We start from the raw sequence: 26,894 nt of genomic DNA on the forward strand, positions 1-26,894 counted from the left end.
GGTCGGGTCAGCACCTCGATCGGGACGCTGCCTTCGTCCTCCTCGTCTATCCCGGACGCGAGGCGAGCTAGGGCCTCAGCGTCGATGTTCGCTTCTCGGGGGACTTGGACGATCTCGAACCATGACAGTGCCTCTAGGTTCTTTCGGGTTTTGGATAAGTATGCGACCATGTTCGGTTCTTTAGCGGCGTAGTCGCCCTTAACCTGGTTCACGATCAACTGCGAGTCGCAAGGGATGCGCAGGTTTTTGGCGCCTAGCCTGTCCACCAGCTCCAAGCCAACGATCAGAGCCTCGTACTCCGCCTCGTTGTTGGAAGCCTTGAACTCGAACAGCAAGGCATATCTCAGTTTTTCCCTATCCGGATTTGTGAGCACCACGCCGGCGCCAGCCCCCCGGGCATTTGACGCGCCATCTACGTGCAAGTTCCAGACCGGCCCTATCGGGCCGCTGGCCCTCTTCCTTGACGGCTCACCATGGTCGTCCTCCTTGTCTTTCGTGCCCTTACTACCCTCGTCGCCATCGTCGGTCGGGGGCGTTGTGAATTCGGCGACGAAGTCGGCGAGGGCCTGGCCCTTGATGGCGGTTCTTGGCTGGAACTCGACCCCGTACTCGCCCAACTCTTGGGACCACACGGCCATTCGAGAGGAGGTCCCTTTTTGAAGGGCCTTCTCGATGGGATGTCCCGTGCGGATCACAACGGGGTGCGCCTGAAAGTAGGGTCGGAGTTTTCTCGCGCTCATGACAAGGGCGAGGGACAATCTCTCGATTTCCGGGTATCGAGTCTCGGCGTCGAGGAGCGCCTTGCTAACATAGTAGACCGGCCATTGCACCTTGTCTTCTTCGCGTATGAGAACCGCGCTCACGGCCCTGTCGGAAACCGCGAGGTAGATGTACAAGGTTTCGCCATTCTTTGGCTTTACAAGGAACGGGGGGGAGGCGAAGTAGGCTTTCATTTCGCGGAATGCTTCCTCGCACTTCTCCGTCCACACGAACCCGTCGGTCTTCTTTAGTGTCTTAAAAAACGGTTGGCACTTGATAGTGGCCTTGGAAACGAATCGCGTTAGGGCGGCGATCCTTCCTGTCATACTCTGAACTTCTTTCACTTTCTGCGGCGACCTCATCTCTAAGATCTCCCTAATCTTCTCAGGGTTAGCCTCGATCCCGCGGCGGCTAACCATGTAGCCCAGGAATTTTCCGGACTCGACCCCTAAAGCGCACTTGTTGGGGTTGAGCTTCATCTTGTAGCGTCGCAGGATCGCAAACATTTCTCCCAGGTCTCGAATGTGGTCGTGGGTCTTGAGGCTTTTGACGAGCATATCGTCAATGTAGACCTCCATAGTTTTTCCGATTTGATCGGCGAACATTCGGTTCACCAACCTTTGATACGTCGCTCCCGCGTTTCTGAGGCCAAAAGGCATGACCTTGTAACAGTAGAGTCCGCGGTTTGTAACAAAGGTGGTCTTGATCTGATCCGGCTCGTGCATGCGGATCTGATTGTAGCCTGAGTAGGCGTCCATGAAGCTTAATAACTCATGGCCCGCCGTGGCGTCCACAAGTTGCTCGATCCTCGGGAGAGAGAAGCTGTCCTTCGGGCAGGCTTTGTTGAGATCTTTGTAGTCGATACAGATCCGCCACTTCCCGTTTGGCTTTCTGACCATCACCACGTTGGACACCCACTTGGGGTGTTCCGCCTCCCTGATGAAGTCGGTGGCGAGAAGTTTGTCAACCTCTTCACCAATGGCTTGGTACCTCTCTCCACTGAACGTCAGTTGTGGTTGAACGCGCTCAGCCATTCTCTTGTCGTCGTTGAGACGGTGAACCATTATCTCGGGGTCGATCCCGGGCATGTCAGCGTGTGTCCATGCGAAGACGTCTTTGTGCTCGCGAAGGAAGGTGGCGAGCCGGGCTCAAACTTCGGACGGGAGTTGGGCGCCTACCTTGACTACTTGGTCCGGTTTGGCGTCGTCCAACACGACGGGAACAAGGTCGTCCGGTGTCTCCACCTTTCGACGCTCGACATCGTCTCTCTGGTCCAATTCTCCGAAGATTCCTCCTTTCCCTATTTCGCCGGGAACTTGTCCCCGAGTTGGAAGACGGTGCTCACCATCGTTCCCTTTTCTTTCCCGTCCACGCCTTGGATGTAGCACATCCTCGCCATTGATTGGTCTCCCAACATTATGGCTATCCCTTTGTCCTTTGGGAACTTCATCATCAGGTGGTAAGTGGAAGTGATGGCCTTTAGCCGATTGAGAGTCGGGCGGCCGACGATGATGTTGTACGCCGAGGGCTGGTCCACGACCAGGAACGATACGATGTGGGTCACCTCGAGCCCCCCTGGTGTACCGAAGGTAACCGGGAGGTCGATAGTTCCCTCCGTCATGACCCTTTCCCCGGAGAAGCCGAAGAGCGGGGTCGATATCGGGGTCGGTCTCATCCCGGATAGCTTCATCTTGTCCAACGTCGACTTGAAGATTATATTGGCGGAGCTCCCATTGTCGATTAGGATTCTCCGGACGAGGTTGTTGGCGACCGGGGCCGAGACGACTATCGCGTCGTTATGTGGGTGGAGGACTCGCGCCGCCTCTTGGCCAGTGAAGAACATGGACTCGAACGGGGCCGGGGGAGGAGCCTCGTATGTGTGGTTGATGTAGTGCGCTATTTTCCCTTCGGAAACTTTGCGCACGTACTTCTTCCTTTGCGTGGCCGAGTCTCCAAACTCCGGGCCTCCCAGGATCGCGCCCACGATGTGTAGTGGCGAGCTCTCTGGTTCTTCAATGGCTGCTCGGTCCGTGACGGTCACCGTCGCCGGACCCTTTCTTTCTTTCCGCGGGCACTCATCGCGTGCCGCGGCCGTCTCGATCGTTCTAAGGACGTATTCCTTCAGTTTCCCGTCTTGAATTAGGGCCTCGATCTGACGCTTGAGTTGATAGCATTCGGATGTCAGATGCCCGTGATCTTGGTGGTATTCACAGAACTTGTTTCGATCCCTCTTTGCAGGATCCTTTGTGAGAGGAGTAGGGCTCCCTAGCTTGCCGCGGTGCAGAGCTAGGATCCGCTCCGGTGGGGTGTTCAAAGGGGTGAGCGTCGAGAACTTTCGGAAGCTATCGATGTGTGCCGGTCTCGGCCCGGGGAGGGAGCGGCCGTTAGGGGCCTAGCCTCCCTTGTTCCTCCTCTTTCGAAGGTCGGGACGATCTCCGTCTGGGTCGTCGCGGCGTCGACTACCTTGTCCCCCTGACTTCCGGCCATCTCGGCCATCGAGATAGTCCTCGATTCCCATATACGTGCGGGCTCTCGTCATCAGCTCTGCCATGCTTCGCGGGACCTTCCCCACAATGGACTTGAGGAAGTCGCTCGTGCGAACTCCTTCGGTGATCGCCGTGATGGCGTCCTTGTCGTCGAAGCCCTCGACTTTGTGAGATTCCTCGGTGAAGCGAGCAAGGTATTGCCTCAACGTCTCGTCTCTCCCTTGCCAAAGGGAGAGGAGGTGGGTCTTTGACTTCTTTTGTGCCACGAGCGTGGCGAAGCGGGCTAGGAAAGCCTCCTGCAAAGCCCGGAAGGATGGGATGCTCCCGGGTCTCAGGCTCCGGAACCACTCAAAGCCCGACCCCGTGAGGGTTAGGCTGAAGGCTTGGCATAGGGTCGCATCCGGCTGCCCTTGCATTGTCATCCATGTCTCGTAGTGTTGGATGTGGAAGTCCGGGTCAGTCCGCCCATCATAGGGAGGGATGGATGGCAATTTGAAGTTTCCCACGCAAGGCTGCGCGAGGATTTGCGCGACGAAGGGAGAGTATGATTCCTCGATCCCCTTATATGGCCTCTGCCTCCCCGACTCCCTCATCTCGATGATTTGGTTTTGGAGGCTCAGAATCATCGTGACCATGTCGAGCCCGTTAGCCGGGCTGACCGCCGGGGCTACGGGAATTGCTGGCTGGCGCTCGTTGGACGCTTGGTCCACGATATTGGCCTGAGGTTGGCCGAGAGTTGCGGCGGGGAGCGCGTCCCTCCGAGAGTTGAGCCTTTGGCGGAGATCCTCCCCTCGGGAGTTTCTCTGCGCCGTCAAGCGCTCTCTAAGGTCCACGCTCGGCGCTCGGTGGGGCGAGTTCGCCCTTGGTCGGGCCGCGCGGCGAGCGCTTCGGCTATCGGCCCCATCATTCCCCAGAGTCGCTCTCTCCTCGGCGAGGGGCCATGTCCGGCCGCCTCTTGAAACCGAAGGGGCGAGTCCCTGGGAACGCGACCGTGCCTGCAGTCGCGCCGGACGCGACGGGTCGGCCAAATCGCCATTGGGTCTCTCGGACCGCGAATGGGCGAGGCTAGGAGTTGCCTCATCGGTCCTCGACTCCCCCACATAGTCGGGGTCGGAGTCGCTATGGGCGGATCGATCCTCGACATCGTTGCCGAGGAGACCGGCAATGAGCGAACCGTCAACGCCGGGACGGTCAAGGAGCTCCGTAAGCCGCCGGGCCGTGTCCTCTCGGAGCTCGGCCTCGGGGTCGTTCACCGGGTCTTGGGGCTGACTCTCATTATCGCGAGGTTGCCCTTCAAGACGGTGTGCGAGGCATCGGAGACCGTACCTCGAGGTCGTTGCCCGAGTACCCGCGGAGGTAGTGGGAATGTGACTCATCGTTCAATAGTCGAGGTGAAAGTGGTAGAGGGAATGTGTCGCCAAGGTCGAGAGATCCCCTCCTTCTAGCGCCAAAATGTTGTCGCCGTTTTCCGGACAAGGATTTAGAAACCACAGGCGGTTAGACCCAAGGCCGGACCAAGTGGCCTCGCCTGGGCTTGAGCGTGTCGGACCTGGTTGCCCAGATCTTCCCTTGGCTGTCGGTGGTGTCTGAGCTCGCCGGGATACCTGGAAAGGATGAGAGAACAGTGAGCTAAAAAGGGGAAACAGAGGGGGTGCCTCTGTTTACCTCTCCGACGCTCAACATTAGTGGGATTGAGGTGGAGAATAGAGGGTTTAAGTGTTTAGGGGCCGAGACTTGAGAGAAACGAGCGAAAGGTGAGTTCGGCAGCGTTTCAGTCCTCAAACTTGGATTACCTGGCGAAGAGGGAGGGCCTCTTTTTTTTATAAGGGACCAAGGGGCCATTGGTGGGCCCCTCGGCCGAGGATAGCATGGGTTCGGCCCTTGGCCGAGGATAGCATAGGCCTGGCCGAGGATAGCAAAGGGTGGCGTCACTGGTGGGCCCCTCGGCTGGGGATAGCATGGGCTCGGCAGGGGATAATATAGACTGGCGCTATTGATGTCCCCCCTGGCCGAGGATAACATAGGCTGGCATCATTTGCGTGCCCCTGGGCTGAGGACAAGATGGGCTGGCGTCATTGGTGGGCCCCTTGGCCGAGGATAACACAGGCTCGGCCGAGGATGGCATAGGGCCGAGGATAGGCCTAACAGGCCGAGGTCGAGCTCGCCAGGACGGGGTCGAGCTGAGGCCGAGGTCGAGGTCGTCAGGCCGAGGTCGAGCTGAGGCCGAGGTCGAGCTCGTCAGGCCAAAGGTCGAGCTGAGGCCGAGGTCGAGCTCGCCAGGCCGTGGTCGAGCTAAGGCCGAGGTCGAGCTCGTCAGGCCGAGGTCGAGCTGAGGCCGAAGTCGAGCTGAGGCCGAGGTCGAGCTGAGGCCAAGGTCGAGCTGAGGCCGAGGTCGAGCTGAGGCCGAGGTCGAGCTCGCCAGGCCGAGGCTGAGCCGAGGCCGGGGTCGAGCTCGCGAGGCCGAGGTCGAGCTCGCGAGGCCGAGGTCGCTCGTGAGGCCGAGGTTAAGCTCGGTCTTGGGCCGTGGCCATTGGGCCGGCCTTTGGCCAAGCCGGCCCAAGGGCCGATTAACGGCTAGGGCAAGCCCGATTGCTTTTTTCCCTTTGAATAGCTTCGATCGGGATCGGGCCGATAACAGACAACAAACTCCCACTTGACTCAAAGAAGATGTGTGTAGTCTTTCATGCCTAATCCCTCTCGATGCTGGTCGAAGACCTTGTTCGCTAGGGCCTTTGTGAATGGATCTGCTAGGTTGTCCACCATTGAGATCTTCTTCACTTCCACATCTCCGCGCTGCACGATCTCTCGAATCAAATGGTATTTCCTCTCTATATGCTTAGAGCGCTTATGGCTTCGAGGTTCCTTTGAGTTAGCGACAGCCCCACTATTATCACAATAAAGGCTCATGGGCTCGTCGACGTTTGGAACAATTTCCAAGTACTTAAGGAATTTTCTAAGCCATACCGCCTCTTTGGATGCTTCACAAGCAACCACATATTCTGCTTCCATTGTGGAGTCAGCAATGCAAGATTGCTTAATACTCCTCCACACAACAGCTCCACCATTAAGGATGAACACAGATCCCGAAGTGGATTTCCTGGAATCCTTATCCGCTTGAAAATCAGAGTCGGTATATCCCGTCATAGTCAGGTCAGTACCTGAGTATGTAAGCATCAAGTTCCTAGTTCTTCGAAGATACTTAAGAACATGCTTAACAGCAATCCAGTGCTCGGGTCCAGGGTTGGATTGGAAACGGCTAACTACGCCAACGGCGAAACAGATGTCAGGTCTAGTGCAAAGCATAGCATACATGAGGCTTCCTACGGCAGAGGCATAAGGAATTTTCCTCATGTCTTCAATCTCTTGTGCAGTCTTGGGAGACTGGTCCTTAGAGAGTGAGATTCCATGCCTAAAGGGTGTTTGACCCTTCTTGGAGTCTTGCATCGAGAAGCGATCCATAACCTTATCAATATAAGATGCTTGAGAGAGTGACAGGGTCCGATTTTTCCTATCTCGAAAGATTTGGATCCCCAGAATGTACGCGGCTTCTCCTAGATCCTTCATATCGAATTGCTTTGCCAGCCAGACCTTAACCTCAGATAACTTACCCACGTCATTGCCAATGAGTAGTATATCATCGACATATAGTACCAGAAACACAACTTTGCCTTCGTGTATTAACTTGTAAACACAAGGCTCATCTATTGACTGTTCAAAGCCAAAGCTCTTTACAGTTTCATCGAATCTAATATTCCATGACCTAGATGCTTGCTTTAATCAATAAATGGACTTAAGCAACTCACAAACCTTGGTCTCTTGACCTTCTTCCAGGAAACCGTCTGGTTGAGCCATGTAAATGCGCTCGTCAAGATTGCCATTCAGAAAGGCTGTCTTGACATCCATTTGCCATATCTCATAGTCGAGAGCTGCAGCTATGGATAGGAGTATGCGGATGGATTTAAGCATCGCGACTGACGAGAAGGTTCCTTCATAGTCAATCCCTTCTTGTTGGGTATAACCCTTCGCCACAAGTCGTGCTTTGAACGTCTCGACGTTCCCATCAGGACCCTTTTTCTTCTTGTATATCCACTTACACCATACGGGTTTAATCCCTTCAGGAAGGTCTACAAGTTTTCAGACTTTGTTGACATACATCGAGTGCATTTCAACTTTCATGGCGTCAAGCTAAAGGTTTGATTCAGAACAAGCCATCGCTTGGCTATAGGAAACAGGATCATCCATGTCAGAGACGGCTACGAGAGAGTCTCCATTGCTTAAAACGATATATTCGCAATCTAAAAGTTGAGCAACAGATATTAGGTTTTTCCCAAAGGAAGGAACATAATAAACATTATTCAAATTTAAAGTTCGATCTTCAAAAGATAGCATCACGGATCCCACAGCCTTCGCAGACACCACGCTCCCATCACCCCACTTGAAGCAGAAGTCGCCATCCTCTAAGCTTTTGCTTTTCCTAAAACCAGTCAAGGAGCAGCAAATATGGTTAGTAGCAGCGGAGTCAATAATCCACGATGATACATTATGAGCTACTAAACAAGCTTCAGTAACAAGTACAATACCTTTTACTTTGGTTTTGAGGTAGGCAGGACAGTTCCTACGCCAGTGACCAGGCTCATTGCAGTGGTGGCACTTGTCTTTAGACTTGTCCACCTTCGGAGCCTTTGGCGCCTTCTTCTTCGTTTGAACCTTAGGTTGGTTCTTCTTCTCGGCATTACGAGGTCTCTTCTTAGATCCAGAGGTGGAGGCAGTAGCATGTACTTCTCCTTGAGCCCTGTTTTTCTTAGTGAGTGCCTCAGCGGTTTGAAGTTCCTTCATGAGCTCGGTAACAGTGTACTCTAGCTTGTTCATGGAATAATTCAACTTGAAGGTATCAAAGGTTTCGGGGAGAGTTTCCAAGATCATATCTATTTTAGTCTCCCCATCAATCTCGGATCCAAGGATATCCATCTCGTTTAGATAGCTAATGATCAGCATCATATGATCTCTAACGGGAGTTCCAGCCTTCATACGACAATTCATGAATTATCGGACCGCTTGTTGCCTAGCTTGACGTCCTTGCCCTCCAAACATCTCATGGAGATTATAGAGCATATCGGTGGCAGTTTCGTAATCACGATGTTGTTGTTGCAACACATTGTTCTTCGATGCCAGAATGTAGCACCTCGCAATCTCATCGGATCGAAGCCAGGCCGCCAGGGCGTCTTTTTCCTCTTGCGTCGAATCTTCATTCGTTTAAGGGCAGGGGGTGGTGAGAACCCATTTGTGCTTGTGGACAGTAAGGACTATGTCGAGGTTACGTTTCCAGTCGACGTAATTGTCGCCTTCGAGTTTATTCGAGGAAAGAATGGTTGAGAGAGGGTTGAGAGACATATTGCCTATAAAAGTTGAAACAAGTTTATGATTAGTCTTTGGTTTAGGATTTAAGTTTTATTAAGACTTTTATAAAATCCAAAGGTGTTATAAACCAAACGATAACTTACTCCCTCAAGAGAAGGCCGCAAAAAATCTCCTTTTATAAGTAAATGACACATCATTAATGCTTAGCCAAGATGTCAATACATCAATTTTGACTAGCCACCTTTTAAATTGGCTTGATCACTCACATCCTTTCGCAGAGCCTCAAGGGAGGATTACTAGGGATTGAGCCTAAGTGTGCAACCAACCACTTAGTCCAAAAGGTCAACTTTGAAAAACAATCCCCCAAGGGGAGGCCTTGCCATCATCGTCTCATTCTCGGACGTAGCTTATTGAGCAATGATCGAAGCAAAAACGCCTTGGAGTACTCCCATTTAAGTGAGGGTCGCAAGAGCGGCTCTTAGTCCCACGTTTAATTGCTTCTTTCATTAGTGTTGGGGATCGTGGATTACAAACAACAAATATAACCCTCCCACTTAGTTTTTGGAGTTGGTTCATCGACTCTTATAAGTTCGGAAACAGATTTCCTAGTTAAAGAGCGACAGAGTGGACAACTAGAAGAGAATCCTAGATCGACATGTTCAGAGTAGTATTAGTGCATAAAGGCACAAGGTACATACTCGATCTTTTCCTATTTTCTATTTCGGGAAAGTGCGTGAGGGAAGTGTGAACTTCAACTCACTCGAACACTTGAAAGTTTGAGATTACACATCTTTTTATTTTTCGGCTTGTCTACAAAGAGACCTCCCACTTGCTAGAAGCGATAAAACTTTTCTTAACCCTAGATCTATTCCAACAGCATTTGCAACCAATGGGTTTCGCACTTTTTAGTAATGGTACAAGCCCCAAACGTCATTGTCTTTCATAGATTTCATCTCTTCATTCATGGCATCGATCCACATTTGAGAATTAGAACTCTTTATGGCTTGAAGGAAGTTGATAGGATCATCTTCCTTTACTCGAATATGATCATCATGTTCTTGAAGAGATACAACATAATCATCTGGTATTGCACTTCTTCTTTCTCTAGTGGATCTTCTTCATGACATATTTTCTTGAGGTGGTAGAGTTTATTCTTCTGTAACAATTTGTTGAGTAATGGGTTCCCTAATTTTGTCTTGAATAATGCCATGAGTTAAGTCCTGATCATTATCAATACCACATATGGGAATATTATCATATTCCTCTTCCAAGACAAATTTTTCTACTGTATCTCCCCATGTAAACTCGATATCCTCAAAGAATTGAGCATTTCTTGCCTCGATAATTGACTTAATTATGGGATCATAAAACTTTGTACCCCCGGGATCTCTCAGAGTATCCAAAAAAATAGCAACTCACGGTCTTTGCGTCCAGTTTCTTTTCATTAGTCTTATAAGGCCTTGCCTCAACTGGACATTCTCAAACATGCATATGTTTCAGACTAGGCTTCTTGCCCCTCCAAAGTTCGTAAGGAGTTTTGCTCGCTGCCTTAGTTGGAACCCTACTAAGGATATATGCTGCAGTCTTTAGTGCTCTCCCAAGAGCGATTCAGGTAAAGTAGAATGACAAATCATACTTCTTACTGTCTTTACGTGTTCTGTTTCGTCTTTCAGCATTACCGTTCATAGTGGTCAAACCCGACATAGTGTATTATGGGTGGATACCACATTCCTGTAGGAATTTAGAAAACGGTCATGGACGTTGTTCACCTGAACCATCATATCTACCGTAGTACTCATCACCACGATCGGATCTGACACTATTAATTCTTTTGCTGAGTTGATTTTCAACTTCAGCTTTGAACTTCTTGAACACGTCTAGTGACTGTGACTTTTCATGAATGACATATATGTTGAAAAAGGTCCACAAATGTATGTATGAATAAGTTCTAAGATGTCCAAAGTCTTGTTGGCTTCAATTCTGCTCTTATTGGTTTGTTTCCCTTTATGCAATTTACATAGATATCAAAGTCCGTGAAATCTAAGGGATCTAAAATTTCGTATGACACAAGTCTCTCTATTCTCCTTTGGAATATGTGACCTATTTTGCCGTAACGCTGCTGAATTGTAAGGACAATAGTTTAGGTAGGTTGAACAAGGCTCGGGGCAGCAGCTCGGGACGGCGAGGAGGCTGTCCGAAGATTGGCGGAGGTGCTCCGCGAGCGACAACGAAATGGGGCTGGTCAGCAGGGTTCATCCGCTCGGTTAGGACGAGATGTTGGGCCAGGGGTGGCAGCGACGCTGTGGCGGCTCTCGGGGGCTGTTTACGGCAGTCTCTGCCTAGTGTTAGCGAATCGAAATTTCCCGAGTTCCGACTCGAGTCTAAGACGTAACTAAGTAGTTTATTTTTCGAGTTAGTTATAAAGCTTTAATTAAATTGTACGAGTGCTCCCAGTTAGTGCGTTATTCGATTTTATTTGTAGTGTTGTTATGTTTTGTTGATTAGTTTCAAGTTGGTTTTGATATGGATTGTTAGAAATTATATTATTAATATTATTATTCTCGTTGATTATTCAAATAATTATTTAATATCTTGATTAAGTATGTATTAAAAACCGAGTTTGACTATAAGCTCGACTCTTTTAAATAAATAAATAAAAAAAAGAATATCAACGAGAAACGTTCTATATACAGACATAAATAAAAATAAAAGAAATGTTCCACTACGAACCGAGGGTTCGATTATTTTGTAGACATTTTATTAAATCGAATCCAAAATTATTTACAATATGGTTGAACATTTAAAATAAACGACTTAGTTTATTTTAAATGAAATGTTTCTTAAGTTATTTATTTATGTTCTCTAATGTTTATAACTAGTCAATAAAAAGAGACAAGTCAAAAATATATTTGAGAAATGTTGTTTTGAGTTATTTTCGTATAACTTATGTATGCTATAGATTTTTAGTAAGAGTTTCTTATACGTTCTTTTCTCTTAGTTTCGACCCTTGGGAACCTATTCTAAACAGTGTGCTTTGCCAGTCAAAAGAATAGGTAATAGAATAGTGTAGGACGTTTCTTTGCTTAGATCAGAGAAGTAATGTCAGGACCTTATTTTTAGGCACCATTCTTTACTATATCTCTGTTTTGTCTTGTATGTTCTTGATTACTCGTGTTTGAGACGCTCTGAGTAGCGTGGCTAGGAGGACGTTTTGAATACGTTCCTTATGAGCTTTCTTTCCAGTAGAAGTATGTACGTTAGTAGATCGATGGACGAGATAATAAGTACGCTCCATGTTCGATCTTTCTCTTCCATAGGTAAGTCCAGATTGCTATAAGGATTAGCAACGAGTAGAAAGAGCTTACGTGGACTGGGTTATACGTGAAATTAAGAAGAACCCTTTTCGAAAAGGAAGATTTTCGGATTCGAAGGAATCATATCCAGGTAAGTGGATTTTATGCACCTACAATATAAAAAACATTATATATATCTTTATATGTATATACATATATTTTACGTGCATCTTTTTTATGTCCTTTCTAGTAAGCAAGATTAAGATAAGCCAAGAGATAAGTCACTATCAAGATTAAGGACTTTAAGCGACTAACGAACTGAAAACGGAATTAGTCCGGCTAACAAAAATGGCTAGAGGTAACTAGGAACTCGATCCTTTGTTACGTGTTTAGTTAGTTCCCCCCAAGAAATCCAGTCCTAGTGAACTGGGTTATGAGAGACTGTGACTAAGACTCATATTCAAAAGCGAGGATATTATGATTGGATCTTTGGGAGTCACATCCTGAGATATTATAAGTCACGAATTAATAAGCGAAAATAATATATGTTAAGATCGGTATTAAACCCGAACTAAGAAGTCTCTCATGTTAAGTTAATTAAAGAGAAAACATGGAATGGTACCGCCTCCGACATATACCCCATGTTAGCAGGTACCTGTTATCCGTCGTGGTGGTACCACATGGGGATTAGGCAAGAGACTATGCACCCTCCTGTCTGGCGCCAATAAGACATGTGTCATGCGGATATCATTAAAGGATCCCGAGCAGGACATGTATTGTATGATGGGATTTGATAGGACCTAAGATGGCATATTCTCAAGTAGGTAGGAGTTACCGGGATCTAAGCTAGTAATTCCATAGATTATGATAAAAGTAAGTATGTTATGATGTGAATCACCAGGACCTTAGCTGGTGAATTCTCAAGTAAGAGGAATCTCTCGGGACCTAAGCTGAGTGATTCCTAAGTAAGATGAATCTAACGGGGCCTAAGCCGATTAATTCTTATGAAAGGTGGATTTATCGGGACCTAAGAGTATTGGAATCGATCTAGGGTTTAAGAAAATAATTAACGCTTCGATAAGCGGCGGAATTTTAAAAATTTTCTTTTACAAGTAAAACCAGTTTTTACTAACCTAGACAAAGGAGCAAGTACACGTAATTAAAAACTATTATGAGCTGAGAAGTTTACTAACCTTTCTTGAAGCTTGATGTTTGAGAAGCTCTTAGAAAGTTGCAATGCTCGTCTCCCCTCGCAGCAAGTCCCTCTTTCTTTCCTCGGCAGCTCGAGCAACCACGAAAGTTTCTATCACTAAATCACTCGAGAGAAAAGGAATTAGTGAGTGGGCACTTTTAAACACTACGACTTAAGAACGAGTCTTGAAGTCGCAGAGCTAAATTATAGGTCAAATGAGGACCTAGGTGCCAAAACAATAAAAACAAAATTGAATAGAGAGAGAGAGGAGAGGGGCGACCAAGTCTAGAGAGAGAAGCTCTCAATCTCTAAAACTTTGGATGAATGAAAAGTGTGGAATGAGGCTCCTATTTATAGGAGAGGTCTCACCTTCAATAAGGTAGTTTCCTCTTCTATAGAATATCACATATTCATGAGCCAATTTCCTTTTTCCTTCAAAGAGTCACACGGCCAAGACTTGCCAAGCAAGTCCTTGGATTTGTTTCCTCTTTTATTTGCTTCTCTCTTGACCTCATTTGGGTGCCAACATGTTTCTTCTTAGGGGAAATTTGTTTCCTCTTTTTCTTTTGGCAAGTATCTTCATACATTCATGCACAAAATATTCTCTCTTTTCCTTGGGTATTTGGGCGCCTATCCTCATCTAGAAGAAACTTCTAGAAGCTTCTTCATTTGTTCATGACAACATGAGAAAAGCCCATTAAGAATTTTCAATAAAATTCTTATGAAATGAAATTAATTCACAAGGCCCAATAATCAAGTTATGGCCGAGTGACATTAAGTCATCAAATGAACTTGTCAAAAAAAATTTATTGACATTCATTTCATCATATGTCTCAAAAGACAAAAATACCCTTTTGACAATTTTCGTTCTTGTTTTGACTTAGCTTCCAGTTTAACTATTCCTACTCGATGTGATTCGTGACAGTGACCTCATGGACCCAAATGAACAAAGCTTGAGCTAAACACTTGGACTCAAAAGTTCACAAACCTTTTCCAAGTTTAGCTTAATGCCAACTGACTCCACTAAAGAGTTGACACTGAAAATCTCTCGGTTCAAATGAATTTATTTTCTACTCAAGAATTCAACCTAATTATGATGAGCGGATCCACTGAATATTATCTATGTTTACCCTTCATAAATGTCATCAGCTAGACGGGATTTACTAAATTACCATTTTACCATTCTAGCTGTTATTTCCTCAACTCCTTTGTCGCTTGTGAATAAGTTAGAAACAATGTATTGACGAGGAGCTAACAAGTCACATTGTTTCATCCAAAAGAGTCAGGACTCAATTTGGACACTGGCCAGTTCATTTATTAACACTCCAAGGAACAAAGCATGAGGTGACATACATTGCATTTCAGCAATCTTGTACATGAATTCCATATCTATGAGAACTTCACAAAGTTACTCATGACATTCTCAACACTTAGTACTTCACCAATAGGCCCTCTTCGGAATCACATAGTGAGTCCGAACTCTGACTTTCTCAAATGAGAATACTAAGCTCTGAAATGGCATGTCTCATTTCAGGATTAAGGTAAGCATGATGCAATTCATACATAGTGACTTCGAGACATAAGAGGTTAAATGGTTTGTTCTTATCTTGTCTCTAGAAGTGCACTGGTCAATTCAGTACCTTCGGAAGATACCTAGAAGAACTATAGAGTCTCCAACTCTCAATGCCTCATAACCAGACATCATAGATTCTTCTAACAATCATACTGAGGTCAATAGTCCTTTGACCCTTAGATTGCGAATATATCGTTTTAAGCAAACTACGAAGAGTTTGTTCATGCAAATCTACATTTGTCTCTTCGTAAGTTGTTAAGTTTGTTTATGGACTAAAAGACTAAGGTTTTATCATAAAGCTTCAAACAAAGAAAGAATGAATGAACGTTTCAACTTTATTATTAAATGAATAGGCAATTACAAGCAAGAGTCTTCATGAGACTTTATTACATCAAATGTACAAAATAAAGATTACAACTCTTCTTGTGGGCACCATTGACAACAATTCCTAAGTAAGATGAATCTATCGGGACCTAAGCCGATTGATTCTTATGAAAGGTGGATTCTTATGAAAGGTGGATTTATCGGGATTTACTGAGTCTTTCGAGTCATAGTTATTATCTTGATATTGTAGATAAAGGCAAGGCTAAAGAAGACTAAGTAGAGCATCCGCAAAAGTCGTTAAGTAAGTAGGCGTGTGTATGTACGGCTGCCGACCTGTGGCTAAGTCAAGGGCGAATTGGTCTGTTTTGTTTTTAAAAAGACGAGTCTTTTGTTTGTAAATTTTTAAATAGTATGTTGTAGGAAAAACTAAAAATTCGCCCATATTTTTGAGACGTTTATGTAAATATTTTAAAAGTTTTTCTAGAAAATATTTTTCGGAAGCGCTTCCACCACGGTTTTTATGAATTTTATTTTATGACAAGTAAGATACGGAAAAAGCTGCCGCGGCTCGCGGGCGAGCTAAGGCTCGCAGGTCGTGACATAATTTTTGGTATCAGAGCCCAGGTTGAGTTATTTCTGTAGACTTGTGGTCGTACATACACTAACTTACTTACTTATAAGTCAGCTGATGTTTAAGATAGCCTTATCTATAATAGCTTGTTGTGTCTTTGTGAGAGATAGCGGTTATGCTAGGATAAACGAATGCTTACCCATTCCTACTTATAGGTGAAGTAGAGATTAAGAATGGGACCTCGGAAGCAAACGTAGACGGTTCTTTCACAAGAAATGACTGAAATTAACAGTGCTCTAGAGTGTCAAGCAGAAGATGGCCGTCGAAGGGATGCTCAAATAGAAGAGCAGAACATGATGATCATGCAACTTATTGTGCGAATGAACGAGCAACAACCTCCACAAGGTCAAGAGGACCCTGAACCCAGGCGCATCGACCAGAACAACGTAGAGGACAAGATGAGCACATGCCGAATATGAACATGAATCCAGGTGGTCAGAATGTGCAAGCACCAATCACAAGCTCATGCTTTAGCCCCAGATGAGTTTCCACTGTTTCAGATCCCGATAATGGCAACGATTGTCGGAGAGCCTGTATATGAGCGCTTTCATAAGCAGAAGCCACCGACTTTCAATGGAGATGCTGATCCTTCCCTTGCGGAGAATTGGATTAAAAAGATCCAACATATCTTCACGTACATGCAACTTTCAGATGCTGAGAGAGTTGCTTGTGCTGTGAACCAGCTAGAACTTGAAGCTCGAAGCTGGTGGGAGGTAATGGCACTCTATGAAGATGTTTCTCATATTACATGGAATCGTTTTATCAACCTATTCTATGAGAAGTACCTTGGCGAAGCTAATCTCTCGGGTAAGGTACGGGAGTTTATGGATCTTAAGCAAGGAAAACTCTCTGTAGCTGAGTATGTAGCCAAGTTTGATGAAATTGCAGAGTTCTCACCCTCTTTGGTATCGACGGATCAGTCGCGCAAGACGAGGTTTATGCATGGACTCAATGTGGAAATTGTGCATCAGGTTAATAGTGGTGACTTTGGGCTGCGAACATATGAGAATGTCGTTCAAAGGGCGTTAAGGATTAATGGTTAGCGTATCGCACAAGTCAATACAGTTGGCGAGTCGGTGACCATCCCACAGGAGTCTGTAGAGGAAGTTAAGAAGAAGAACTTTACCGACAATAAGAAAAAGAGTTGGGATAGAAACTCCAAGTCCAAGGCGCAAAGAAATGAAGAAAGTTATAGAGGAAATCAGAGCGAGAACAAGTATAAGAGGCAAAGGGTTGACGATTCCTACATGCAACAAGTGCGGCAGAAAGCACCTAGGCGAGTGCCGCATAGGAACCTCAAGCTGCTACCGCTGTGGCTTGGAAGGTCATTTTGCAAGAGATTGCCGCGTTCCAGAAGATAAAATCGCTTATCTGAAAAATTAACCTAAGGCCAAAGCTCACGTCTTCATCATCTATGGAGATGAAGTAAAGGAGTCATCGTTTGCAAGAACCAGTTAGATTTTTTATCTTATACTCTTTAGTTGTGCATTCATGTATGTGATAGCTATACATACTTGTTTGTTGCGTCTTGGTCAAGTTTCTAAACTTGGTAGTTGATGAAGTGGATTCCTTGTTAAATATATCTAACCATTAGGAAGTGACTATCTCAAGTCACTAGTGTAGTTTAGATATGATACGTGTGTGGACTCTAACACCAGGATCAGTCTGCAGTTGATCAAGAGATGACATGTTTAGAAGAAGGTATCTCTTCTTTTGTTTTATGAAGATGGAAAAGTCACCTGGAAGCTTGATAGTGTGATGCAGACGAAGTACCCTGCTCTGCTTTAAGTTTCGGGGACGAAACTAACTTAAGGGCGTAGGGATTGAAAGGACAAGTTTCTGCGTCGCTCGTATTTGGAAATTTAGAAACAATAAACGAGTTTATGTTGTTACTACTAAATTCTCGAGTGAATTATGGTCCAATGGATTTATCAAATTAATTTTAAATATGTTAAGGTTATGAGAAATCTCGGAATAAATAAATGAACAATCGAGTTTATCTCGATTAAAAAATTGATTCCGAGGAAATATTCCGGAAATTAATTTAAGAAATAAATTCTCAAGAATGAGAATTATTTCCGAGAAACCTTAAATATATTTTAAATAATCGAGAACGAACGAGAAAATTCTCGGTTCGAATTATATAATTATAATCCGTTCGGTTATGGATTTAATTAAATAATTATATAAAAAGGACATGGTTGTAACAATTTTTAAGAGACCCATTTGAAAGAAAACAAGGAAGTAGAGGTTGGTTTGTAATTAAAAGGATAATTTTTTAGCTTGCCACGTCATCATTAACTAGAATCTTCTCCAAGATGATTTGTGTCACTAGGCCAAAGGCAAATGCAACCAGGAGAAGGATATGGACGTTATCCTTTATATGGGTCCCATTCACAATGCCATCACCTATCTTGGTCAAATAAAGAAAGAGTGAGCAAGAAAAAAAAAAGAGAGACAAGAAAAGAAACACTCAGGAAGAAGAGCGACAAGGAAAAAAAGAAAGAAAGAAGCGAAAATAACACATTTATATCCTGTGTTTTAGTGAAATGTCGAGTTTAACCCTCGGTTTTCAAAAATATCGAGTTCATACTCTCTGTTTAACTAAAATGACGAAATTATACCCTCTATTTAACTAAAATGACGAAATTATACCCTCTATTTAACTAAAATGACGAAATTATACCCTGAAATAGACAACAGTGTCATGAATATTCTTTTTATTGACTTTTCATTGACGTTGACTATACTATTTATATATAAGCACCAATTATCTTTATTCATTCGCGCCATATATGTAATTTATTTAAAAACTAAAAAATAAACAACAGTCTCTTAATCGTGAAGAACACAGAAAGAGGCAAAGGGGTAAACATCGATAGTTGATAGTCATCAAAATTGCATACTTGAACAGAGAATCCAGGATTTAGAGTTACAATTCGAACACGGAATGAAGTCATTTCATAGGAGGTATGAGTTTTATTATTTAATTTTAATTTCAGGCTATTTTTATTTCAAAATTGAGAATTTGGAAGTTAGGGCACTGATTTAGATTTGATTTGGTTTTTCATATATAAGAGTTAATATCAATGAAAGGGAGATTTGTGACGCTGTTATTCATTTCAGGGTATAATTTCGTCATTTTAGTTAAACAGAGGGTATAATTTCGTTATTTTAGTTAAACAGAGGGTATGAACTCGATATTTTTGAAAACCGATGGTTAAACTCGACATTTCACTAAAACACAGGGTATAAATGTGTTATTTTCCAAAGAAATAAAGAGAAAGAAAAGAAAAGAATGAAAGAAAAGAAGAAGAAGAAGAAGAAGAAGAAGGAGAAGAGGGCTGAGCGGGAGAAAGAGAAAGGCGGAGAGAGAAAGAGAGCGAGTGGCTGAGAAATAGAGAGCGAGAGAGTGAGCGACTAAGGAAGAGGAAGCTCGGCCGACAACAAGCCCCCGATACCAAACACCACCTGTGCGCGCTCCGTCGAGGAACAAAGCCGCCGCCGCGCGCCGCCCAGGACCCCGGACCGAGAGAGATCATCCAGAAGAGAGGGAGACGGCGTCGAGGAGACCTGATTTCGTGAAGCAAGGTAAGTGTTGTCGCTGATTTTTGGACAACGATTTAGGAGCCCAGAGTGGTTAGACCCAAGGCCGGACCAAGTGGTCTCACTCCGGCTCGAGCGTATCGGACTTGGTGTCCCAAGTCGTCCCTTAGCTGTGGGTGAAGCTCACCTTGTCTCGATACCTGAAAAGCAAGAAAGAGATTGTGAACTACAAAGGGGAAACAGGGGGGTGCCCCTGTTTACCTCTCCGACGCTCAACATTAGTGGGATTGAGGTGGAGTATAGAGGTTTTAGGGGTGTTTAGAGGCCAAAGATGAGCGAAACGAGCGAAGTACGAGTTCGGCAGCGTTTCGGGACTCAAAAATGGATTACCTGGAGTAGGGGAGCGGCCCCTCTATTTATAGGCAGCCAAGGGGTGGTTTGAAGACCCCTTGGCCGAGTGAACTTGCTTGGTTCGGCCATTGAGTGGCTGGGTCGGCCAATGGCCGAGTGAACATGGTGGTGAGGTTCACTCGGCCATTGGCCGAGTGAAAAGCTTGGGCCGGCTGAGGTTCACTCGGCCATTGGCCGAGTGAACTGCTGGAAGGTTCACTCGGCCAATGGCCGAGTGAACTGCAGGGGCAGCTGGAAGGTTCACTCGGCCAATGGCCGAGTGAACTGCCTTGGCGGCTGGAGGGTTCACTCTGCCATTGGCCGAGTGAACTGCTGGAAGGTTCACTCGGCCAATGGCCGAGTGAACTGCCTTGGTGGCTGGAGGGTTCACTCGGCCAATGGCCGAGTGAACTGCCCAATGGCCGAGTGAGCCATTGACTTGGCCATTGGTTTGGGCCGGCCCCTGGTTGGGTCGAGGTTTCGCCGCCTGAGACCTCGCACCAGCCACGTGGGTTAAAGAGATGCCTTTGTCCTCGTCGGCCCTAGACAGGCCGACAACATTAGCCCCCCGAGTTTCCGGTCGAGCGTAGATCGAGTGGAAACTCAAAATCTACGCTTTTATACGGATGCGGGATGAACGCTCTCGGGTTTGCGTCATGAGGAATGGCCTTCGCGCGTCGCGAGGGACGGCCTTTGGGCGTCGCGAGGGACGGCCTTTGGGCGTCGCGAGGGACGACTTATTGTTTCGGGTTGATCGTGCGCGGCTTATTTTCTCGATCTACCAGTGAGGGCGTGATCGATTAGCACGGCTTTATTGTGTTGTGCGCGTCTTGTTTTCTCGACTTGCCAATGAAGGCACAATCGATTTGCACGTCTTTTTTGTATTGTGCGCGTCTTATTTTCTCGACTTGCCAACGAAGGTATAATCGATTTGCACGTCTTTGTTGTATTGTGCGCGTCTTATTTTCTCGACTTGCCAACGAAGGCATAATCGATTTGCACGTCTTCGTTGTATTGTGCGCGTCTTATTTTCTCGACTTGCCAACGAAGGCATAATCGATTTGCACGTCTTCGTTGTATTGTGCGCGTCTTATTTTCTCGACTTGCCAACGAAGGCATAATCGATTCGCACGTCTTCGTTGTATTGTGCGCGTCTTATTTTCTCGACTTGCCAACGAAGGCATAATTGATTAGCACGTCTTCGTTGTGTTGTGCGCGTCTTATTTTCTCGACTTGCCAACAAAGGCATAATCGGTTTGCACGTCTTCGTTGTGTTGTGCGCGTCTTATATTCTCGACCTACCAATGAAGGCATGATCGATTAGCACGGCTTGGGCCTAGGGGGGCCTCGGTGTCACGTTGCGTGACCGGGTTTTCCGTGGACGCTGGCTAGACCAGATACGCCCTAGCGGACGCAAACCTTTGAACCCATTTAAAACTCATTGCCTATCGGCTCACGAGCTGGGCGGCGAGCGTGATGCCACATTTGTGTGGCCAGGTTTCCCGTGGACGCTGGCTAGACCAGCTACGCCCAGCGGACGCAAACCTTGAACCCATTTGTAACTCGTTGCCTATCGGCCCACTGTTGGAATCGATCTAGGGTTTGAGAAAATAATTAACGCTTCGATAAGCGGCGGAATTTTAAAAATTTTCTTTTACAAGTAAAACAGTTTTTACTAACCTAGACAAGTGCAAGTACATGTAATTCAAAACCAATATGAGCTAGAAGTTTACTAACCTTTCTTGAAGCTTGAACTTTGAAGAAGCTTGTGGAAAGTTTGCAACGCTCGTCTCCCCTCGCAGCACGTCTCTCTTTCTTTCCTCGGCACCTCGAGCAACCACGAAAGTTTCTATCACTAAATCACTCGAAAAGAAGGAATCAGTGAGTGGGCACTTTGAAACACTACGACTTAAGAACGAGTCTCAAAGTCGCAGAGCTAAAGACTAGGTCGAGTGAGGACCTAGGTGCCAAGACAAGAAAAATCGAAAATAGAAACTAGAAAGAGAGAGAAGAGGGGCGGCCAACAATGTCTAGAGAGAGAGTCTCTCAATCTCTAACTTATGTTGAATGAATAGAATGAGAGGAATGAGGGTCCTATTTATAGGAGAAGGGTTGGCCTTGGAAAGAAGTAGTTTCCTCTTATTTTCCAAGCCTTTATCAGGAAATCTTATTTCCTCTTTTCCCTTGCTTTGCACGTCCAACATGTGCTTCAATAAGCCTTGGATTTGTTTCCTCATTTAGTTTGTCTCTCTCTTTCCCTTGTGTTGGCCGAACTTATGCTTTCCTCATAGAGGAAATTTGTTTCCTCTTTTTCTTTTGGCAAGTATCTTGATACATTTATGCACAAAATAATTTCTTTTTCCCTTGGGTATTTGGGCGCCCATTTCACATCTAGAAGGAGCTTCTAGAAGCTTCTTCATTTGTTCATGACAACATGTGAAAGGCCCATTAAGAATTTTCAATAAAATACTTATGAAATGAAATTAATTCACAAGGCCCAATGATCAAGTCATGGCCGAGTATTATTAAGTCATCAAATGAACTTGTCAAAAAATTTATTGACATTCATTTCATCCTTTGTCTCAAAAGACAAAAATACCCTTTTGACTATTTTCGTTCTCGTTTTGACTTAGCTTCCAGTTTAACTATTCCTTTCGATGTGATTCGTGACAGTGACCTCATGGACACAAATGAACAAAGCTTGAGCTAAACACTTGGACTCAAAAGTTCACAAACCTTTTCCAAGTTTAGCTTAATGCCAACTGACTACACTAAAGAGCTGACACTCGAAATCTCTCGGTTCAAATGAATTTATTTTCTACTCAAGAATTCGACCTAATTATGATGAGCAGATCCACTGAATATTATCTATGTTTACCCTTCATGAATGTCATCAGCTAGTCGGGATTTACTAAATTACCATTTTACCCTTCTAGCTGTTATTTCCTCAACTCCTTTGTCGCTTGTGAATAAGTTAGAAACAATGTATTGACGAGGAGCTAACAAGTCACATTGTTTCATCCAAAAGAGTCAGGACTCAATTTGGACACTGGCCAGTTCATTTATTCACACTCCAAGGAACAAAGCATGAGGTGACATACATTGCATTTCAGCAATCTTGTACATGAATTCCATATCTATGAGAACTTCACAAAGTTACTCATGACAGACTCACAACTTAGTACTTCACCAATAGGCCTTGTTCGGAATCACATAGTGAGTCCGAACTTTGACTTTCTCAAATGAGAATACTAAGGTGTGAAATGGCATGTCTCATTTCAGGATTAAGGTAAGCATGATGCAATTCATACATAGTGACTTCGAGACATAAGAGGTTAAATGGTTTGTTCTTGTATTGTCTCTAGAAGTGCACTGGTCAATTCAGTATCTTCGGAAGATACCTAGAAGAACTATAGAGTCCCCAACTCTCAATGCCTCATAACCAGACATCATAGATTCTTCTAACAATCATACTGAGGTCAATAGTCCTTTGACCCTAAGATTGCGAATATATCGTTTTAAGCAAACTACGAAGAGTTTGTTCATGCAAATCTACATTTGTCTCTTCGTAAGTTGTTAAGTTTGTTTATGGACTAAAAGACTAAGGTTTTATCATAAAGCTTCAAACAAAGAAAGAATGAATGAACGTTTCAACTTTATTATTAATGAATAAGCAATTACAAGCAAGACTCTTCGTAAGACTATATGACATTAAATTTACATAAATAGACACTACTACTCTTCTTGTGGGCACCATTGACAACACCCACGAGCTGGGCGGCGAGCGCGATGCCACATTTGTGTAGCGAGGTTTCCCGTGGATGCTGGCTAGACCAGATACGCCCAGCGGACGCAGACCTTGAACCCATTTGTAACTCGTTGCCTTTCGGCCCACGAGCTGGGCGGCAAGCGCGATGCCACTTTTGTGTGGCGAGGTTTCCCATGGACGCTGGCTAGACCAGATACGCCCAGCGGACGCAGACCTTGAACCCATTTGTAACTCGTTGCCTTTCGGCCCACGAGCTGGGCGGCGAGCGCGATGCCACTTTTGTGTGGCGAGGTTTCCCGTGGACGCTGGCTAGACCAGATACGCTCAGCGGACGCAGACCTTGAACCCATTTGTAACTCGTTGCCTTTCGGCCGACGAGCTGGGCGGCGAGCGCGATGCCACATTTGTGTGGCGAGGTTTCCCTTGGACGCTGGCTAGACCAAATACGCCCTGCGGACGCAGACCTTGAACCCATTTGTAACTCGTTGCCTATCTGCTGACGAGCTGGGCGGCGAGCGCGATGCCACATTTGTGTGGCCAGGTTTCCCGTGGACACTGGCTAGACCAGATACGCCCTGCGGACGCAAACCTTGAACCCATTTGTAACTCGTTGCCTATCGGCCGACGAGCTGGGCGGCGAGCGCGATGCCACATTTGTGTGGCCAGGTTTCCCGTGGACGCTGGCTAGACCAGTTACGCCCTGCGGACGCAGACCTTGAACCCATTTGTAACTCGTTGCCTTTCGGCCCACGAGCTGGGCGGCGAGCGCGATGCCACTTTTGTGTGGCGAGGTTTCCCGTGGACGCTGGCTAGACCAGATACGCCCAGCAGACGCAGACCTTGAACCCATTTGTAACTCGTTGCCTTTCGACCCACGAGCTGGGCGGCGAGCGCGATGCCACTTTTGTGTGGCGAGGTTTCCCGTGGACGCTGGCTAGACCAGATACGCCCAGCGGACGCAGACCTTGAACCCATTTGTAACTCGTTGCCTTTCGGCCCACGAGCTGGGCGGCGAGCGCGATGCCACTTTTGTGTGGCGAGGTTTCCCGTGGACGCTGGCTAGACCAGATACGCCCAGCAGACGCAGACCTTGAACCCATATGTAACTCGTTGCCTTTCGGCCCACGAGCTGGGCGGCGAGCGCGATGCCACTTTTGTGTGGCGAGGTTTCCCGTGGACGCTGGCTAGACCAGATACGCCCAGCGGACGCAGGCCTTGAACCCATTTGTAACTCGTTGCCTTTCGGCCCACGAGCTGGGCGGCGAGCGCGAACTCAAGACTCATCTCGAGGGCTCATGTAGAACCTGCACGAGGAATAGTTAGTTGACTTGTGGACTTGGGACTCAACTCGAGGACTCATGTAAAGCCTGCAAGAGGAGCGGTTAGTTGGCTTGTCGACTCGGGACTCAACTCGAGGGCTCTCGTAGAGCCTGCACGAGGAGTGGTTAGTGAAGAGTCGTCGCGAGGAGTATCGGTCGACTCGCGGACTCGGAGCTCGACTCGAGGAATTAACTCATCTCGAGGAGACATCGCAGAGCCTGCACGAGGAGTATCAATCGACTCGTGGACTTGAACTCGACTCGTGGACTCACGTAGAGCCTGCACGAGGAGTTTCGTGAAGAATCAGCACGAGGACTATCGGTCGACTCGTGGGTTCGAACTCAACTCGAGGAATGAACTCATCTCGAGGAGGCATGTGAGGAATGAACTCGACTCGAGGAATTAACTCATCTCGAGGAGACATCGTAGAGCCTGCACGAGGAGTATCAATCGACTCGTGGACTCGAACTCGACTCGAGGACTCACGTAGAGCCTACACGAGGAGTTTCGCAAAGAGTCGTCGTGAGGAGTATCGGTCGACTCGCGGACTCGGAGCTCGACTCGAGGAATTAACTCATCTCGAGGAGACATCGTAGAGCCTGCACGAGGATTATTAATCGACTCGTGGACTCGAACTCGACTCGAGGACTCACGTAGAGCCTGCACGAAGAGTTTCGTGAAGAATCAGCACGAGGGCTATCGGCCGACTCGTGGGTTCGAACTCGACTCGAGGAATGAACTCATCTCGAGGAGGCATGTGAGGAATGAACTCGACTCGAGGAATTAACTCATCTCGAGGAGACATCGTAGAGCCTGCACGAGGAGTATCAATCGACTCGTGGACTCGAACTCGACTCGAGGACTCACGTAGAGCCTGCACGAGGAGTTTCGCAAAGAGTCGTCGTGAGGAGTATCGGTCGACTCGCGGACTCGGAGCTCGACTCGAGGAATTAACTCATCTTGAGGAGACATCGTAGAGCCTGCACGAGGAGTATTAATCGACTCGTGGACTCGAACTCGACTCGAGGGCTCACGTAGAGCCTGCACGAGGAGTTTCGTGAAGAGTCGGCGCGAGGAGTATCGTTCGACTCGCGGACTCGGTGCTCGACTCGAGGAATGAATTCATCTCGAGGAGACATGCGAAGAGTCGGCACGAGGAGTATCGATCGACTCGCGGACTCGAAGCTCGACTCGAGGGATGAACTCATCTCGAGGAGTCATGTGAAGAGTTGGCACGAGGAGTATCAGTCGACTCGTGGACTCGGAGCTCGACTCGAGGAATTAACTCATCTCGAGGAGACATCGTAGAGCCTGCACGAGGAGTATCAATCGACTCGTGGACTTGAACTCGACTGGAGGACTCACGTAGAGCCTGCACGAGGAGTTTCGTGAAGAGTCGTCGCGAGGAGTATCGATCGACTCGCGGACTCGAAGCTCAACTCGAGGGATGAACTCATCTCGAGGAGTCATGTGAGAAGTCTTTCTTTGGGACCTCCGGCCTAACCATCGACCCCTTGAGACTTTATTATTATATATTTTTTGAGTTGTTGTTGAGTTGTTTTTTATTGAGCATTGATCCCTATTAGCCCCCGAGTTTCTTGCGTTTGTGAGACGAAGGCCAAGAAACTCTTGTGTTGGAGGTACACAATAGTGCGTGTCAAAAAGTTGTCATGTGTAGAATAACTCTTTATTGCAATAAAGGGGGTTGTTACAGGTAGTCATGGCACTTGGCCTTCTTTTGAGAAGAAAGAAAATTACAATTTCGAAATGAAAGTGACCACGAAGCCGATCGAGTTCGGGCGTGAATTTAAATGTCAAAGTCGCGACAATCATGGCTTGCTAGCAGACGCAACGAATTCCCTGAGGTTCCCACCTCGAATTAGGGAATCAATTCGCTTCTTAAGCTGCTTGCATTCGATCGTCACGTGCCCGTGATCTTTGTGGTATTCGCAGAACCTACTTCGATCTCGCTTCGCGGGGTCCTTTGTGAGTGGAGCGGGGCTTCCCAGCTCATCGCGGCGTAAGCTCAGGACCCGGTTGGGCGTTGTGTTGAGCGGGACGAAGGTTTGCTTCGGGGCTGAAGAAGGGTGGTCGTTAGGGACTTGACCCTTCCGGTGCCTTTTCCTTCGTGACTCGGGACCAACGGCCGGTTTCACACCCGTGGCTGCGCGCTTTTGGTTGGGTGCTTGATCAATGTTGGGTGGTCGCTGCCCCAAGACGATCGCGGTCTCACGTTGAGCGTCGAGTTTTTCT

Source organism: Urtica dioica, chromosome 7, assembly GCF_054948205.1.
Source record: "Urtica dioica subsp. dioica isolate 48M chromosome 7, U.dioica_male_clone48M_v1_H2, whole genome shotgun sequence".
NCBI lineage: Eukaryota > Viridiplantae > Streptophyta > Magnoliopsida > Rosales > Urticaceae > Urtica > Urtica dioica.